We start from the raw sequence: 17,949 nt of genomic DNA on the forward strand, positions 1-17,949 counted from the left end.
TCCAGCTGCTCCACACTGCGAGTCAGTTGTCAATATCGGCTAGTTAGTCGTCCGCGTTTGCTACAGACGCCGTGTCCAACTTAATGCAATACGACTCCAAGTACGTCAGACACTGAATGAGGGTCATTACTTAAGGTATCTTAAACATTTACATTTTTTTGTTCTTTAATTTTTAACTGTTTGCGTATTCATTAATGAAGTCGCTGCTGATAATTGGTTAACTATTGATACCGCGGAAAAGGAAAACTCTCGAAGCACCGAATTTTTGCGATACGCGGTAAATCAACTAGAAATACGCAGCAAAGAGGCTGCTGAATACCGTATAAAGCTCTTTCATTTAAAAGTTGGTTATATTTCTTTATTTCATAAAATGTGAGCCTACACACTTGTGTAAACCAGTGCACTCCATCTCCGTTTCAGTGTGGGGCGCTGAACATCATATGTTTCTGCTCATCGTATGTTTACGTCCTTGAAGAAGACGTCAGATAAATTTTCCTGTAGAAATTATGTTTCAGCTTCATATGATACGGTATCAAGAAGAATAACTATGGGTTTAACTGTGCAAATGTTCATCCATGCCATTTTACCAACGTAAAAAACATTATTTTTGTTACGATTTAAGTTAATAATATCGGAAAAGATTATTTGTACTGTTAACATGTTACCTGAGTTTAGTAGGATTGATGCTGCACAGAGTAGGTATCATGCGGTAGCTTTGCCCTTTTTGAAAAATATTATAACGAATGAATTTGAGAGACGAAGCTGCTAATGCTATAGTGATCAGCTGTCGTGCACGACACAGAGTTTACAGAATATTTATTATTTAAATGTGAAATGGGTTTCAATATTTTGAGTAAGTCAGCTGCCGCAAATAGTTACAGTGCAGTTCACTGTCTTTATTACATTATTACCAATTCTATGTCATTCACCAGCCACAGCTGGACAGCATCAAGACACAACATTATCAAAATACATGAATACAACTCTGCTATGATAGTAATTTAATACCACAAGACATATTTAAGTTATAAATTAGATTACAATAATATCACAACTATAAAATAGATACAAGTATATAATGAAATTAAATATAATGGTTGCTGTTGGAGTCATTGAACTGAGCTGCAGCTCAAGTAAACATTATGCTATTACTGGAGAAGAATTCTTGAATATTGTAGAAGGGTTGCTCTTTTAGCTTACACAAAATAGTAGTTTTAAACTGCACCCAGGTAAAGACTGAATGTGATCAGGAAGAGCATTAAACAATTTTAGAGCCACCATTGGGAAGCTGTTTTGTGTCTTTGCTAATCAACACCTTGGCATGTCAATACTGTCTTTGTTGCAAGTGCTGTATTTGTGAACTTCATTGCTCTTTCTGTAAATATCGTGGCTTCTCTTTATGTGGAAGAGGCAGTTCAATATATACAGGCTGTAAACGGTCAGAACTCTTAAACTGGTGAAAATTGGTTTACAGTGGTCCCTTTTCTTTTTTTTTTTTTTTTTTTTTTTTTTTTTTTTTTTTTTTTTTTTTTTTTTTTTTTTTTTTTTTTTTGCTTGAAGTAATGATCCTCATTGCTTTCTTTTGGAGTAAAAGCATATTCTTGCAGCCTGCAGAATGGCCCCAAAACAACAGCCCATAACTGAAGTGGCTGTGGAACATTGCATAGTACACAGTTAGAAGGTACTGTTCTGGTACTATACTTTCAGTTTCGTCAAGAGGTACAGGACCCATGAAAGTTTGGAACATACATGTTTGGTGTGCTGTTGCCAGGTTAATTTGATATCAATGAGAAAGCCCAGAAGTTTAACATCTGCTGCATTACCTAGTGCTCCAGTATTGCCGAGGCTGCATATCATCCTCTGAGTTTTTTCTTCATTAATTTTCATTTTTTTCCATGATAAACCAGGCCTTAGCTTCATTGATTGAGACTTCCGCATGTTGGACTGCCTGTTCAACATTCTCTCCTTTTGAGAACAAGGTTGTATCATCCGCAAACTGCAAGGTGTGCCCATTGGAGCCTATGTCATTTAAGAAGATAAGGAACAGCAGGGGCCCTATTACCGATGCCTGTGGCACACCATGCTGTAGCTTCGTCTCACCTGAATCAGCTCCTTGCACGGAGACAATCTGCCATCTGTTTCTCAGGTAGGATTCAAGAGTTTGCAGGACAGATCCCCCTATACCATATGTTTTTAGCTTTCTGAGCAGGGCCTTATGTGGGATGTAGTCAGATGCCTTACTAAGGTCACAGAGTACTAGTGCTATAGACTCTTTGTCTTCAAAACCCTGACTTATGTTTGTAACTAAGTCAAGTACAGCATTTGTTGTTGACCTGCCCTTCTGCAACATGCACATCATAAAAAGAGAAAATTTCCTTCAACCCAGAGACCAATGACAATGTGGTCTCTTGTGCAACACTTCGATTATTTGCATATACTAAAGCTCCTATTTATTTATTTGGCTAAAATGCTGTAACATTACACAGCTGTGTTGGACAAAATATGTCAATATTGTGGTTTACATGACTTATGATTCACAGATTAATATTAATGATGCTTTGCTGCACTGAATAATTCATGTGCTGCACTTAGTCATAAACAGAGTATTTACTGTTCTAGGTAGGATCTTTTCTTTTATAGAGTGGAAACAGTGACACAGCAAATAAGACTTAATAACTTTACAAAATTTTGTATTGCTTTCAGTATACTTCATACTTGTGGGAAGCTTATTGAACAGCTGAAGACCCACGTGCAATGGGGAAAACTTTGTTAGCAAATTTGAAATTCACGTAAGCAATATATGTTGTTTACTACCTGACTTAGAGATGGGAGAGCGTTATACAGGAGCAGAAGGGGTGTAGGGCGCAGCAGAACAATGCTATGAAACTTTCAGCTCAGCTGAATGAAAAACTCAACAGCAAAAGAAGAGTTCTGCCACTAGGTAACAGCCATGGGAGGGATATAGGCCCGTAGTTACAGGAAGAGTTAGGTGCAGTGTTCCAGAGGCCACAGGTTTTGTGAAAACAAGTGCTGGTTTTAGCCAAGTATCAGAAGATTTTGGGCAAATGTGTAATGATTTTAACAAAGAAAATCAGGTGGTAATGGTTGGGGGAGCTAGAAATAGCCTTTATAAATACAAAAAATACAGTATTAATGGTGATCTGGACGAGAAAGGAGCATCTGTTGAGCACACAAATGTGGTTTTTATGGAGATTCTGCAGTGCTATGACCAGTTGGGTTAACTCTGCTGCTAAGCATGTAAACATAGAGCCACTTTGGCTCCTTTGGACAGATACAAAATCTCATGTTGGTGCTTTCCAGTAGTTGCTATGGTGAGATGGGGATATACTTCTCATAGCATACATCAGGCAAATCCCTTTGGTTATTGGGGTCAAATGTGACACCCACTTTAGGAGAGAGTTAGACAGACAATATTAAAGGGAATTAAATTAACAAGGACTCCCAATTCATCTTACAATAATAGATGGAAATGTGACATTAAATCGCTTCTTCAGGATATAAGGGAAGGGGCAAAAAATAAAGTAAATGAGCTGTTAATTTATCAGCAAAATGATAGTAACAGGAAAGCAATTGATGTCATTTGTCTTTGTGAACACTATACAAGCACTGGGATAGAAAATGTAAGTAGTTACAAATTAAACACACATTCTTGCACATGGCTGAAATTGTCTCATCCACAAAAAAGAATATAAATATAAAAAGAAACAAGTAAATACTGTAGAGATCAGGATATAGAAGCATGTGCTTCCTCTAGTAGATGGTAAGGATGTCCACATTCAGACTTCTTCCATAGGCTATCATGGCACCTTCTCAAGGTCGCTAAAGGCCATATGGATTTTTATATCAAATCCTGCATTTTCTTCTATAAAATTTTTAATTACAAACACATTTCCTGTGCATTGAATGACCTGATCTATATCCATTTTGTTCTTCAGAAATAATAGTTTAAATGATGTTCTTCTTCATTCGGTTACCGATTATCTTTGAATACAGTTTGTAGCCAGTGTTTAGAAGACTGATGGCATGATAGTTTTTACAGTTTCCCTTATTTGAAAAGAGAGATTACTTCTGCTGTAAACCAAGGGTCTGGGAACTTGCAGTTCATCCATCATTCATTTATTAATTGTAAAAGTCTTTATTTAGTGAGAACCATCTGTATCTAATTAGTTCAGCATTTATTCCATCTATTCCAGTAACTTTTCTGTTCTTCATGCCGTCCAAAGCGTGTAGTGGTTCCCCCTTAGTAAGTGGATCTACTGTTTCATAGTACGTACTTCCTCCAGCATCATCTTCGGCCTTCTGTGTACACCACTATCCTGTGTATAGTGATTTATCCATTGTCCATTGGGTGTAATGTTCAGTGAGGCAGTGTCTTTTTCTTCCTTGTTGAGGGCTTTTGTGATCTTGTATGCACATTGCTGTCCACCGTGTATGTCGTGTTTTAAGACTCTTATGAGCGACCCCCACGACCCTTGATGTGCTTTGTGCACTATTTGTTTCACAGCATTCCTTTTTATTTTGTGTTTCCCAGTTCTCTGATGTTTTTGTCTGTAGAAACCTTGAGTAAGCTATTTGTTTTTCATTAATGACTTCATTAATCTCTGTGCTCCAAATTCTGAGTAATTTTTCCCATCTTTTTTCTTCCTTTTACCAAGTGCTTTAAAGGTTGTTTTAATGATGCAGATGTTGATATTATTCCATGCTCTGCCGATGTCCTTATTGACTGATAGTGAAGCGAGCTTTTCTTGGGGCCAGTGCTGATAGTTTCCTAATACTGTGTTCTGACAGGATGCACTGCATTCTGACAGGATGTCCTTTGAATAATTTGTGTTGTGCCTTCATGTGGAGTTTCTTTGTTTTCTTCCATTTTAGTTGTAACCTTATCTTATTGCCTAAAGGGAAGTGGTCACTACCTATGTCATTTCCTCTATAAATATGTATATGTATATGTATATGTATTCATTAATTATTGTAATCAAGCACAGACATGCACTGCATGTAAACTTATGACTGTCTTTCTTTCTGTAAAATGGGTTAGCAATTTTAAAATTATTGAAGGAGGCAAAGTGGTGTACTTCCTGTCCATTATGAACAAAAGTATTTTCTTCAAATAGTCCTCCTATTCCTGGTATAGGTAGATTTCCAACTCTTGCATTAAGATCACCAACCATAACAACATGGTCTGTCTTGTTGATTTTGTGAACTGCATGGCAGACTGTACATCCAATTGTACCAGTTATTACGGTTTCTTCCTGTTCCATTCATGTACCGAGCATGTAAAGAATGATTGTTTAAATGCCTCTGTGCTTGCTGTAATTGATGTAATCTTGTCCCGGGACAGTTTTTTTCTATTTTCGAGAGTCTGCCAGTTCAGTTTCCTCAGCACCTCTGTAGCACTTTCCCCTGGGTCAAACAAATCTCTGAACATTTGTGCTGCCCTTCTCTGTATACACTCAGTATTCCCTGTTTGTTCTGTTTGGTATGCGCACCAAATGCTTGATAAGTATTCTGCAATAGGTCGCCCAAGTGATTTGTAGGCAATCTTTTCTATTGTAGACTGACTGCATTTCCACGGTACTCTACCAATAAACCAAATTCTACCGCCAGATTTGGCCGTAATTGAGCCTAGAATTCTACCAATAAACCAGAGTCTACCATCAACTTTACCTATAACTAAGACTATGTTATCATTCCATTTCATATGCCTACATCTCCCTGTGGGTCCGAAATTACAGTAGGCCCAAGGTATTCCTGCCTGTCATAAGAGGCAACCAAAAGGAGTCTCACATGTTTCGGCCTTTATGTGATGGTCCCCTGTCTAGTTTGACCTCCATCTTTCTAAATTTTCCCAAAAAGCGAGCCAATTGGGGAAGGATGCGTTACATGGTGCATTGTGTCCATAGTGCATTGAGATCTTTAGCCTAATTTCTCATTGTCGCATTGCAGTCCCGCTCATTCTACATCACTTGGCTGAGGACGCCTTCCTGGATGCATTTTCCACCATGCACTATGCGGTGTCAATTTCTTCGCCGACAATGACCATGGACTTCTTAGCACCTCATATCCAGCACAGTAGCCAGTCCGTTGTCGTGGGCCCACCATGTATCCTGTTGGTTGTAGCCCCCTGACAACGCAGGGATTGCTCTGCTGATGCGTACACCGTTAACTCCCCACGTATGCCACGGAGTAGATGCCCATTTCCCTGGGGCTTCGGGACTCCCGGCAATGGCCATGCTGCCGGGTGGCCCTTCCTGAGGCTGGGTGGCGCCCGTGGGGAGGGCCCCTGGTCGGAGTGGGTGGCATCAAGGTGAAGATGCGCAGTGAAGTGTACCACGCCAGCAGTCTCAAAGCATTCCAAGTCTCAGTACAATGCAAGAACGTAAGATCCTAAATCGTTCCCCTCCCTGGCCACACGAGACGAGGAATTCTAGGCTAAGGATGTCAGCGAACCTTATTCGCCCCGGTACCTCATATGTATGAGAGTTGATGGGGAATCTTTCATGTCCGTGAAGCCTCAGTTTTTTGTGGAGCATTTGGAAGACTAGTTTGGGGAGGTGGAGGGTTTGTCCAAAATGCGCTCTAGGTCAGTCTTGATAAAAACAGCATCCTCTGTCCAGTTATGGGCATTACTTGCTTGTGACAGGTTGGGAGATGTTTCTGTTACCATCATGCCCCATAAGAGCTTAAATATGGTCCAGGGTATTACATTTCACAGGGACCTTCTTTTGCAGTCTGACGATGAGCTGCGCACAAATTTAGAGTGGTGAGGTGTTCATTTAGTCCGGCACATCCATCGAGGTCCGAGAGATAACCAGGTTGCAACCGGTGCCTTCATCTTGGCCTTCGAGGGTGACACATTGCCCGAGAAGGTAAAGGTGATGGTCTGCCGCTGTGACGTCAAGCCATATATCCCTCCCCCGATGTGATGCTTTAAGTGCTGGAAGTTCGGGCATATGTCTTAGCACTGTACATCCAGTGTCACACGTCGAGATTAGTGGACATCCATCACATTCCAGTATTCCATTTGCCCCACCTCCCATCTGTGTCAACCGCAGAGAGCATCATTCACCTTGCTCGCCAGACTGCAGGATTTTACAGAAAGAGAGGAAAATCGTGGAATATAAGACCCTGAACCGATTGACCTATGCTGAGGCTAAGAGGAAATTTGAGCGCCTACATGCCGTCGCTACGAGAACAGTTGTCGCCCCATTAGTTCCTCGCATTCCTGTCACCTTTCAGAACCAGAAGACTACACCTGCCCCCTTGATGGTGGGGGCCACTTCCCTCCCTGTTGCTCCTGCACAACCTACTTCCGGAGCCCCCCAACCGTCAGGGATATCAGTCCCCACTTCTGAGCCAGAGAAATATAAGTCTTCTTCAGCTCCTCTCACTAGTTAGGTTTCCCTTCCTTCCCAGGTTTCTGTTAGTGGGAGAGATGACACTCGCCAGTGGCTGAAGAGCCCAAAGGCAGCTTGTCGTAGTGCTTCATGTTCATCCTCAGTCCCGGAGACTGAATCAGTGAAGTCCTTCCAGCCAGGGAAACCCAAGGAGCAGCGAGAGAAATCCTAAAAGGAGGTCCCCTAGACCAAAGAAATTGCGGTGGCACCCCCACAACACCGCTACCTACAAGCTCTGCACCTGCGGATGAGGTGGAGATTCTGGCATGCGCTGAGGACCTAGATCTCACCGGATCCTCAGACACAATGGATATACACTGCTCAGGCAAATAGTCAGTGGCAGCAGGTGGCCCTGAGGCATAAACTGCCTCATTGAATGTTCCATGCCTTCACAGTCTCACAATGACAACATCCTCAAGTGAAATTGTGGCGGTTTTTTCTACTTCTTGTCTGAGCGGCAACTGTTAAGCTTCACATCTGCTTTCTGCATTGCCCTCCAGGAAACCTGGTTCCTGGCAATGCGGACCCCTGCCCTCCGTGGCCATAAGGTATATTACAGGAACCGTAGTGACTATAATTGATTGTCAGGTGGAGATTGTGTTCATGTCCTAAACTCAGCCTGTTGTGATGCTGTGCCCCTTCAAACCCCTCTTGAAGCTGCGGCTGTCAGAATAAGGATGACACGGGAAATAACTGTGTGCAACGTATATCTCCCTCCAGATGGTGCGATACCCCTGAATGTATTGGTTGCACTGACTGATCAACTCCCGAAACCTTTACTACTTTAGGGCGATTTTAATTCCCATAACCTCTTGTGGGGGAGCACCAGGCTGACTGGCCATGGCAGAGATGTCGAAAATTTAGTGTCCCAACTCTTAAATTCAGGGGCTGCCACACATTTCAGTGTGGCTCATGGTAGTTACTTGGACATTGATTTATCAATTTTCAGCCCAGGACTTCTCCCATCTATCCACATGACGACCTGTGTGGTAGTGACCACTTCCCCATCTACCTGTCACTGCCCCGGCATTAGGCCCAAGGACCCACGCCCAGATGGACTTTAAACGAAGTGGACTGGGAAACTTTCACCTCTGCTGTCACCACTGAATCTCCCCCACGCAGTAACATCGATGTGATGGCTGAGCAGGTGACTACGACAGTCGTTTCTGTGGCAGAAAAGATGATCCCTCGCTCTTTAGGATGCCCCCAATGAAGGCAGTCCCTTGGTGGTCACTGGAAGTTGCTGAAGCAATTAAGCAGTGTAGGCGAGATCTACAGTGGCATAAGCAGCACCCTTCCCTGGAGCACCTCGTAGCCTTTAAAAGGATCCATGCCTGCGTTCGCCAACTTATCAGACGACATAAGCAGGAGTGTTGGGAGAGAGATGTCTCGACCTTTGGGTGCCATACGTCACCTTCTCAAGTCTGGGCAAAGGAAAAACGTGTTTTCAGGTACCAGGCCCTAACAGGTGTTCCCGGTGTTAACATAAATGGCGTGTTATCTACTGACACAAATGTGAATGCCGAGCACTTTGCTGAGCACTATGGTCGACCTCTGCATTGGAGAATTATCCCCCAGCCTTCGCACTCTTAAACGGCGGATGGAAGGGAAAATCCTCTCTTCTTTACACACCTCAGTGATTCCTATAATGCCCCATTTACAAAGTGGGAGCTCCTCAGTGCCCATGCACATTGCCCTGACACAGCCCACGGGCCAGATTGGATCCACAGACATCTCCTCGTCGTCTTCAACTGGATTTGGTGCGATGGCGTCTTTCCGTCGCAGTGTCGGGAGAGCACCATAATTCCGGTGCTCAAACCTGGTAAAAACCCGCTTGATGTGGATAGCTATAGACCCAACAGCCTCACCGACATTCTCTGTAAGCTGCTGGAATGTATGGTGTGTCTGCAGTTGGGTTGGGTCCTGGAGTCACGTGGCCTACTGGCTACGTGTCAGGGCAGCTTCCACGAGGGTCGATCTACCGCTGATAATCTTGTGTCCCTCGAGTCTGCCATCTGAACAGCCTTTACCAGACGCCAACAGCCGGTTGCCGTCTGTTTCGATTTATGAAAAGCGTGTGACAGAACTGGCGACATCACATCCTTTCCACATTATACGAGTCGGGTCTCGGACCCCCACTCCCGATTTTTATCGTTGACTTCCTGTTGCTTCATACTTTCTGTTTCGAAGTTGGTGCCCCCCTTGTTCTCGCATATCTAGGAGAATGAGATCCCGCAGGGCTGTGTATTGAGTGTATCTCTATTTTTAGTGGCCATTAATGGTCTGGCAGCAGCTGTAGGGCCGTCCGTCCCGCTTTCTCTGTATGCAGACGACTTCTGCATTTCGTACTGCTCCACCTGTACCGGTGTTGCTGAGCCACGCCTACAGAGAACCATCCACAAGTCGCAGTCGTGGGCTCTAGCCCACGGTTTCCAGTTTTCGGCCACAAAGTCGTGTGTTATGCACTTCTGTCGGCGTCGTACTGTTCGTCCAGAACCAGAACTTTACCTTAATAATGATCCACTCACTGTAGTGGAGACATATCCATCCTTAGGACTGGTTTTTGACACCCGATTGATTTGGCTTCCTCACCTCTGTCAGCTTAAGCAAAAGTGCTGGCAGCACCTCAATGTCCTCTGCTGCCTGAGGAACACCAACTGGAGTGCAGATCGCTCTATGCTGCTGCAGCTCTACAAAGCCCATTTTAAATCCCGCCTTGACTATTGGTGTCTCGTTTATGGTTTAGCAGCACCCTCAGTTTGCATTTACTCGACCCAGTGTCCCACTGTGGCGTTTGCCTAGCAACAGGAGCCTTTAGGACGAGTCCAGTGACCTGCGTCCTGGTGGCGGCTGGAGTCCCTCCATTGCAGGTTAGGCATGCACAACTGCTGGACAGTTACGTTGCACACATTCATAGTTCTCCTGCGTATCTGAATCACCGTCTGTTTTTCCCATCCACGGTGGTTCATCTTCCGCATCGGCAGTTCAGAGCTTCCAATTGAAGTTCTTGTCCAATCCTTTCTTTCCGAACTGGAGTCGTTGCCTTTACCATCTATACTTGAGTTCCATTCAAGCGCACCTCCATGGTTTATGCCTAAGCCGCTGCTTTTTCTGGACCTTTCACATGGCCCTAAGGGCTCAGTTAACCCTGCCACTTGACGCTGCCACTTCCTCTCGATTCTTGACATCTACTGTGCCCACAAAGCGGTTTACACTGACGCACAGTGGGCCAGAATCTTGAAAACGTGGCCAAAAAGGCAAAAAAAAAAGTTTAAAGATGGGGATTTTGGACTATCAGGTTGGCAGCAGCAATGCTGGGACAACTGAATGCTGGCTGTGCGGACGACCAGATGTTCATTTGTTCGGTAATATCTCAGGTCAAATGCGGCAGTTCATTGTTAGCGTGCGCGCAGCTGGCCAGGCTACAAAAATGGTCGTGTTGTTGAAGGAAGTTATTTATGTTTTGTGCAAGTGAAACCAATACTTTCAATATGGAATGTATTCCAGGAGGTATGTACTAGTGAAAAAAACACTTATATCACTAATTAATCATCAATTATGCATGTTTACATTTCAATTAACGTACTACAGGGAAATGAATGACAAAATCGTAAAATGCGCTTAAAAATAGAGATAAGTTACGAATTTCATGACATTCCGCTTTCTTTTGCGCTGTGTACGCAAGTATATATTATTACCTTTGTAAATTAAGCTACAAATCCTGCGACTAGTTGCGACTCTGGCTTTGAGCCACGTTTTAAGCGACACTTGCAAAATGTCATTGTTCAGACATCTTCAAAAATGACAGTAGAATCAATTAATTATGAGTTTTATTTGTACAATTTAAATTACAATCGACACGTAGAAGCATTGTAAAGAATAAAATAATTAGAAAAATGACAAAAAGTGTAACACAGATATTTTTTTTTTTTTAATTTCAGTTTCATCTGATCCAGCGTATTCCAGAATCGGATTTTCGAGGAAAGATATTTTTCTAATAACAAAAGAGTATTTGTCAAATGATTTGGAAGGGGTCATAGAACATTTGGAAAGGTCGTTGACAGAAAAAAGTGGACGTACAATTAAAATTCCCTATGATATGAGGCCTACCATTTCGATTTTGTTAACAAAGTTAAGAAGCAAGTATAAGGAAGCAACTCGGCGACAAGGATATTTTTTCAAGAAGAACGAAACCTGGGTAATACAATAGTATATATTCTAAAAACAAAGATGATGAGACTTACCAAACAAAAGTGCTGGCAGGTCGATAGACACACAAACAAACACAAACATACACACAAAATACAAGCTTTCGCAACAAACGGTTGCTTCGTCAGGAAAGAGGGAAGGAGAGGGAAAGACGAAAGGATGTGGGTTTTAAGGGAGAGGGTAAGGAGTCATTCCAATCCCGGGAGCGGAAAGACTTACCTTAGGGGGAAAAAAGGACAGGTATACACTCGCGCGCACACACACACATATCCATTTGTACATACACAGACACAAGCAGACATTTGTAAAGGCAAAGAGCATAGTATATATTCTGATTGATTCGAAACCTGCAAGTGTGACTAAATCAACAGGCTGCCTGCCACAAAATTTGAAACATTATCTGATAGGTCTAAAAGACGGAGAACTGAGGTGATTCGTACGAAGTTCAGTCCTGTCGAATTATCGTTCGCCGCGCAAATGAGTCTTCGATCTTCGGGGCACCCAGATGCTGCGAAGATTGTGAAAGACGTCACACTCTCAAGTCCATCCAAGGTGAAAAAATACAAGGCAGGCTTGCGATTTTCAACATCATCGCCATCCTCATATGATACAAATGAAGGTCTAGCACTCCATTTCGACTTGAAATTGTCAAAAGAATCTTACCAGCATTTGAGAAATGGGGCTAAAGGAAAAGGCTTAAACACACTATATCCACCGTATTCAGCTGTTTTGGTAGCAAAAAAAGCTTGCTGCCCTCCTGACGCAACCCTCACTTTTACTGAATCAAAAGCTGAGGTACGGTTGCGAGCTTTGTTAGACCACACTGTTCAACATGTTCTACTGCTGAAACGAGACGATATTTTACATATGAGTGATTCGGAAATGTCTAATATGGCCCTTATTTGTAAGTGGGGCTTTGTCGGAACCTCCGGGCAAAGCATGTATAAAATGAAGTTTTCAGATTCGAGTATTTCAGATGCAACTTTATTTTTCACTTCGCTTGTTCCACTGAAACTTGCAGGTGTAAATGAAGAAACTAAAGAAGAAAATATCTTATCGATTAATCCGAAGCCGTCTTCAACCCTCTTTTGCAGACCACTGAAGTTAGAATTTACAAAGGAAACAGAGCAAACGTCTTTAAATGAGAAAGCGTATTATGACAAACAGATTGAACAACTCCAGTCATTCGAAACAGTTATTCATGGGAAAGACATTTCCATTAAATACAATTTAAGCATGACCATGGTAGATGGTAAAGTGTGCAATGCTATCACCAACACAAAATCTGCGCAACGGTGCTATCTCTGCAAGGCTACGTCTGCCCAATTTAATAACATTGACAATGTTTTGAAAAAAAAACAAGTTACTGCCGATTATCTGCAGTACGGACTATCAACTCTTCATGCCTGGATTCGATGTTTTGAATGTTGTATTCATTTGGCATACCAAATGAAAACAAAAAAGTGGCAGGCACGTAAAGCAGAAGATAAAGAGGAAAAAGCAATACTGAAAGCCAACATTCAAAAAGCTTTCAAAGAGCAGCTTGGAATTGTAATTGACATGCCGAAACAAGGGTTTGGCAGTACGAATGACAGAAACACCGCTCGATGTTTTTTTGAAAACACTCCAACATCAGCGCTGATAACTGGAGTTTCTGAAGAACTAATCCACCGTTTCCATATAATTTTGCAGACGATTTCGAGCGGACTTCAGATCGATGTTGAAAAGTTTCGAGCATACGCCTTAGCAACTGCCAGGCACTACGTGAAAGAATACCCCTGGTACAACATGCCAACAGCAGTCCATAGATCGTTGATTCACGGTCCAGACATTATTTCTTCGGCCATTTTACCCATCAGTCAACTGTCGGAGGATGCTCAGGAATCAACCAATAAGTTGATAAAGCAATATCGCTTGAGTTTTTCTTGAAAGTTTTCAAGAGTTAAGACTATGGAAGACGTGTTCAGGAGATTGTTGGCAACGACAGACCCCTACGTTTCTTCCTTACGCAAATCTTCGCCGAAGAAACTGAAGAGTTTGTCGCCAGAAGCCGTTGCCCTCTTAGTTCCTGTGGTGGAAGACTATGAAGATTCAGATGCAGATAATGAGGGAACAGTGTTTGAGGATGATGACGATTCAGTTGAAGCAGAAGATGAAAAAGAATAAAAAAATGAAAACTTGTAAATTAAGTTATAAAAAATTTACAAAATAAATAATTGTAATTAAAATGAAATAATTTTTTGTAATATTTTACACCATCTTGTAACCTATATTTGGTCCTTTCTTCGAGTTTTCCACTTTTTTGGTTTATTTTTTTAGCATTAACTACAATAACCCCTAAATACTGACTTTTATATGAATAATAATATATAAATATAAATAAATAAAAAGACATAGATTTTGACCGCCATCTTGGATCCACCATTTTTAAATTTTTTGAACTCTGTCATCATCAGTAACCTCGATAATTCCCAAAAAATTACTTTTGTACGTAAAAAATGAAAGTAGTGTACATAGAGCCTGCCATCTTGGGTCCACCATTTTTTTCTTCACTTTTTGATATCATATTCTTAATCAGAAACTCCATAAACCCTACATACTAAGTTTGGTACAAATTGAACAACTACTTATATTTTGACCAGCTTTTTGGGATTCTGACCCACTGTGCGACGGCCTGATGGCTGATGCTCATGTCGGCTTCGTGTATGTCCATGGAAGATATATTGAACAGCATTCCTTGCCCGAAGGCTGCAGTGTTTTCACTTCCGAGCTGGTGGTTATATCTCGTGCTTTTGAGCATATCTGTTTGTGCCCTGGGGAGTTGTTTCTTCTGTGTACTGACTCCTCGAGTAGCCTGCAAGCTATTGACCAGTGCTACCCTCACCATCCTTTGGTAACGAACGTCCAGGAGTCCACCTATGCCCTAGAACAGTCCAGTCATTCAGTGATGTTTGTCTGGACCCCGGGTCACGTTAGACTCCCAGGCAATGACCTTATCGACAGGCTGGCCAAACAGGCTACGCGGAAACCGCTTATGGAGATCGGTCTCTCTGCAACTGACCTGGATTCAGTACTATGCCACAAGGTTTTGTGGCTTTGGGTGACAACATGGCGTGACCTTAGCACGCACGACAAACTGCATGCCATTAAGGAGACTACGAATGTGTGTCAGTCCTCCGTGCGGGCCTCTCGCAGGGACTCTGTGGTTCTCTGCCACGCTTGGGTGACACACGACTGCCTCCTACCTTGTGGTGACCCACCTCAGTGTCTGTGTGGCGCCCGGCTGACAGTGGCCCATGTATTGGAGAGCTGTCCTCCTTTGACTGCCCTGCGACAGACTCTTCAGTTACCGGACTTGTTGCCATTAATTTTAGCTGACAACACGTCAACGGCTAATTTAGATTTACTTTTTACACGTGACAGTGGGTTTTATCATTCTATGTAAGTTTTCGTGCATGTCCTTTGTCCCTTTGTATTCTCCACTCTAATGCTTTTAGGGAGGATGTTTTAATGTGTCGCAGAGTGGCTGGCTTTTCCTTTTTGTTCTCATGGTTAGCCAACCACGCTCATATGCTCTCTTGTTTCCACCCCTCCTACCTGTTTTTTGCTTCTCTGTGTGGTTTTCTTTTCCTGTTTTGTCCATAGTAGTATTGGTTGCCCTTCTGTCATTCTTCTGGTTCTTCCTTTCTCCTGTTATTGTGCTGTTTGTTCCCTTTCATTTCTTCTTACCCTTGTGTAATATTTTACCAGGAACAAGGGAGCAATGACCTCGCAGTTTTGTCACTTTCTCCCCCCCCCACCCTCTCTTTTAAACCAACCATATCCCTACAAACTGTTACGCCTAAATATTTTTATTAGGTGGCCTATTGCAACTGTGATTCATTGGTGTTATTCACAGCACACTATTTTCATGTCTTTTTGCGAAGTCATAATTTTACATTTCTGAACATTTATGAATCTGACTGAAAATTTATGTAGCTTCTTTCAGACAGTACTTCATTATAGATAACTACAATATCTGCAAAAAGTCTGAGGTTACTATTCATATTCTCAGCAGCGTCATTAACATGAACTGATGTTCACTGATGTCCCGCCACGCTTCCCGGGGGTACGCCCAAAGTTACTTCTTCATTTAATGGAGACTCTCCATTCAAAATAACACACTGCATTTTCCGTACCAAAAAATCCTTAATCCACTCACATATTGTGAGTGGTACCCCATATGATATTATTTTTAAGCGTAGATGTGGTACTGTGTTGAACACTACTTGGAAATGAAGAAATACTGCATCTGGTTGAGTGCTTTGATCCAAAGCTTTCACTATGTCATGCGAGAAGTTAGCTTTGCACGTTAGCTTTCACATGGTCGATGGTTTTGGACTCCATGGTGGTTGGCATGGAGGAGTTCATACTATTTGAGATGCCTCATTATGTTTGAACTCAGTGTCAAGGATGTGATAGTAGTTTTGTGGATCACTTCTACTACCCTTCTTGTAAACTGGTGTGATCCATCATTTTTCCAAAAACTGGGCAAGGTTTTTTGTTCCAGAAATCTACAATAAATTATACTTAGAAGAGGGGCTAACTCAGTCGCAAATTCAACAGAGATTCTGCTTGGGATTCTGCTATTGGGCTTTGGAGCTCTGTTCAATTTTAATGATTTTAGCTGTTTCTCAGCACCACAGACATGAACACTTACTTCACTCATCTTTTCGTAGTATGAGAATTAAATTGGGGCAATTCTCCTGGGTTTTCCTGTGTAAGGGACTATTTCAAAAGAGTGTTAAGCATTTAAACTGTTGTTTAGCTACCTACAATTTCAGCATCTGTCTCGTTCACAAGTAACTGGATACTAACTTTGATGTCGTTAACAGCCTTTACATACACAGAATTTCTTTGACGTTTGTGAAAAACATTTGACAGTATTCTGTGTATTGAGCCGGGATTTGGTGACACTAGATATTGGGCATCATTGACAGAGGGGAGCAAAAGATCATTATTCTGTCAGGGATGGAGGGAACGAATCAACACTTTGTGGGCGGTGGAGTGGGCTCTTTCCCTGGATAAGTAGGTGAGATGTGAGTGAAACATTGGTGGTTCCACTACAAGTCATTTATTGAGACACAAGATTCTTTAAACAAACAGAATAATACATCATGCTTCTAACTCAGTCGGATTCCGGTGAGAGCTTGTGCAGTGACGGCTCGTGTTGCAGCGGCACCAGCAGCTTATTCTTCCATTCAGTAAAGTGCCCGTGACTCAGTGCGGTGGCGGCATGGTCTTCTCCTTGTTAATTCACTCGTTGCTTTATTAACAGGCGGCTACAGTGTGATGTGGAGTGCTCTGTTCCGGAATCAAACCAGCAACCCACAGCTTCAGCATCTTCTGGCGGAGTTCATCAGCCTGTAAGTTCAAGGGTGACACATTTGGTGAGGCTGCAGTCCCTTTGTCCTCACCAGCCACCTGGGCAAGTACCACATGAACTTCTTTCTGGTAACATCTGGGATGGCACCTTCTGCATTGACCTAGTGGCACGGTACCTACATCATCTTCTGTCGAGCAGCTTAGTGGCTGTGTCATTGTAGCGAAGTATGACGTTTTCTTCGTGTCTTCTCTCTGCCCTCGAAGGACCTCTTCAAAGGACCACCTCAGGCCCATTTGTTGAAGGTATTTATTCTGTTTTTTTGCCAATGTCCCAAAGTTTCTAGGGCGGCAACTGACTCTTAGGTCATTGGTCCGTGCTTCTCATGTTGGGCAGAAACGTGACCAATGTCAATACACATGCCGGCTTTCCATTATTTTACATCTATGCTGGCGTGGTCGGGCATTGTCCTGTCATCTCCTTCCCATCACCTAATATATCACGCACGTGAGTTCAGTATGCTGAGAGCTCCTGGAACATTGACCACTGATGTGCGAACAGCGCTGGTCGTCGTCCTCCATGGAAGCATTGCCTGTCTGCTCGCTCGCTGATCTGTTGCTGACTGGTGCTGCGTGAACTCTGCTGGTCATTGGCCTTCTCACGTTGGCTAGAAATGTCTCTAAAATGTTCACTTAACCTGTAATAAGTCTTTCTGCTTTGAACAACCGTAAATAACATGCAATTATTATACACCCTACATCTGCTATGGTAGTCATTGAAGGCATCACGCATTACTCTCTTGACAGCCAAATGCATTTCATTCACCATTTCTCTGTCTATAGCCCTGTACTTTGCTTTACACCTATTATACAGTGATCTCTGTTTCTTTATAGTGATGTATACCATGAAGTTACCCTCTCACTATGAACTGTACTCGTTTAAGCACACGGTGTCTAGTCA

General features: G+C 42.6%; 1 protein-coding gene across 2 annotated transcripts in view; it reads left to right on the top strand.

The window, feature by feature from the left end:
* The first annotated feature begins 20 nt into the window (after positions 1-20).
* The window catches only part of LOC126164839 (putative FERM domain-containing protein FRMD8P1), a 390,611-nt gene continuing 372,682 nt past the window's right edge, over positions 21-17,949 (top strand). Inside the window, exon 1 of one of the 2 annotated variants that reach the window (XM_049920272.1) lies at positions 21-135. The gene's annotated coding sequence lies outside the window, so the exon portion shown is untranslated. The remainder of the gene's footprint in view (positions 136-17,949) is intronic. The other variant, XM_049920271.1, reaches the window with a different exon arrangement.

Source organism: Schistocerca cancellata, chromosome 1 (assembly GCF_023864275.1).
Source record: "Schistocerca cancellata isolate TAMUIC-IGC-003103 chromosome 1, iqSchCanc2.1, whole genome shotgun sequence".
Taxonomy (NCBI): Eukaryota; Metazoa; Arthropoda; class Insecta; order Orthoptera; family Acrididae; genus Schistocerca; species Schistocerca cancellata.